This window comes from Sus scrofa, chromosome 1 (genome assembly GCF_054392235.1).
Source record: "Sus scrofa isolate SSC_HxYL_T2T_F1_AM1 chromosome 1, Sscrofa_HxYL_maternal_Yorkshire_Landrace_v2.0, whole genome shotgun sequence".
NCBI lineage: Eukaryota > Metazoa > Chordata > Mammalia > Artiodactyla > Suidae > Sus > Sus scrofa.
The window spans coordinates 140,127,835-140,130,101 of NC_139383.1; the positions used below are offsets into that span (position 1 = coordinate 140,127,835).

Below are 2,267 nucleotides of genomic sequence, written 5' to 3' on the forward strand. Positions count from 1 at the left end.
GTCTTTGACCTGTGTTTTAATCAGTGAGAGTCTCTGTTTTAGGAGTTCCCTGGTGGTCTAGCAGTAAAAGGATCCAGCATTGTCACTGCTGTGGCTTGGGTTGCTGCTGTGCCGCAGGTGCAAATTTCCACATGCTGCCAGCATGGCAAAAAAAAAAAAAAAAAAAAAAGACTGTCTTAATTCAGGCTACTATAACAGAAAACCATAGACTGGAGGCTTAGGCAACAAACTTTCATTTCTCACAGTTCTGGAGGCTGGGAATCCAAATGCTGGCAGATTTGGTGTCTGCTGAGGACCTTTTTCCTGGTTTGCAGAAGGCCACCTTCTCATGGTGTGTTTACTTGGTAGGGAGAGAGAGCAAGCCCACTGCTCTGGTCTACTCCTCTTCTTTTAAGGACACTAATCCCATCACAGGAGCTCCACCCTCATGACCTCATCTAAACCTAATTACCTTCCAAAGGCCCCACTTCCTAATCCTATTACATTTGGGATTAGGGCTTCAACACAGGAATTTTTAAAAATTTATCCATTTATTTATTCATATTATTCATCATTATTATTAATAATCAACACATTAATAAAGGAGACGCATGTGCTTCTGCCTGAAATATTTAGGAAAAATATATAATAGTGCCTCAGAAAAGAAAAGTCTAATATTTATAGTTTACTTGAGTCTAACTAAAGAACATTAGTACACATTAATAACATATGCGTACCCCCTTGCTGTACAGCGGGAAAAAAAAAAAATAACATGCGTAATTGGTTTCCTTCTACTCTTTGTTATTGGTATATATTGCCAAGTTCCCAACTTATACCAGAATACCTAACTCTAAATCCCTCAATTTCTGCATAAAGGAATGGGTTCAAAGTTGTTTTAAAAATGAAATGATTTATTACATTTGGGATTAGGGCTTCAACACATGAATTTTGATGGGAGCACAAACATTCAGTCTTACAGCAGTCTCATTAGCATTGATTACATTAACAATTATTGTACCAAAGTTCTGTTGTCTTATTTAAAGAAAACAGGTATGTGTATATATATGACTCAATCACTTTGCTGTACAGCAGAAATTACCACAACCTTGTAAATTAACTACACCTCAATAATACTTAAAAAAAAGAGGCAAAAAAAAAAATACAAGTGGCTGAACAAAATGTCAACCCATTGTGAAGCTGCCCCCCAAAACCTGCATTTGAAATTGGACCCTTTTCTCACCCCATCTACAAAAATTATCTCAAAATGGATTAAAGATCTGTACTTGCTTCTACAGCACATATACTAAAATTGGAACAATACAGAGAAGATTAGCATGGCCCCTGCACAAGGATGACATGCAAATTCATGAAGCATTCCATGTTAAATATCTAAATGTAAGACCCCAAACTATAAAGCTACTAGAAGAAAACATAGAGGAAACTTCATGATATTGGGATGGCAATGATTTCTTGGATGTGGTACCAAAAGCACGGGCAACAAAAGCAAAAGCAAAAATAGATGACAGGGACTACAGCAAACTTGAACATTTCTGTGAAGCAAAGGAAATAATCAGTAGAGTACAAAGGCAACCTACAGAATACTTACAAAACATATCTAATAAGGCATTAATATCCAGAATATGTAAAGAACTCATACAACTCAAGAATAGCAATAACAACAAATGACCCAGTTATAAAATGGGGAAAGGACTTGAACATGCATTTCTCCAAAGATATGCAAATGGTCATCAAGCACATGAAAAGATGCTCAACATCACTAATCATCAGAGAAAGCGAATCAAGGGAGTTCCTCTTGGCTCAGCAGTTAATGAACTTGACTAGGATCCATGAGGATGCATATTTCATCCCTGGCCTCGCCTGTGGGTTAAGGATCTGGCATTGCCATGAGCTGTGGTGTGGGTCGAAGATGCAGCTTTGATCCTGCATTGCTACTATGGCTGTGCTGTAGGCCAGCAGCTGTAGCTCCGATTGGACCCCTAGCCTGGGGACCTCCATATGCTGTAAGTGCAGCCCCCCCCCAAAAAAGAAACTGAATCAAAACCACAATGAGATATCACCTCACACCCTTTAGTATGGCCAATATCAAAAAGAAAAGTCAAACAAACAGAAAATAACAAGTGTTGGCAAGGATGAGGAGCTATTGCAACCCTTGCACACTGTTGATGGGATTGTAAAATGGTGCAGCTGCCCTAGGAAACAGTATGGCGGTTCCTCAAAAGAATAACAGTAGAACCACCACATGATTCAGCAATCCCACTTCTAGGTAT

General features: G+C 38.8%; 1 non-coding gene across 1 annotated transcript; it reads left to right on the top strand.

Annotated features, from left to right (window-relative positions):
- Positions 1-1,258: 1,258 nt before the first annotated feature.
- On the top strand, positions 1,259-1,365 carry LOC146406400 (U6 spliceosomal RNA). The gene has a single exon (XR_014833182.1). It is a non-coding gene; the product is annotated as a U6 spliceosomal RNA (small nuclear RNA).
- Positions 1,366-2,267: the final 902 nt, after the last annotated feature.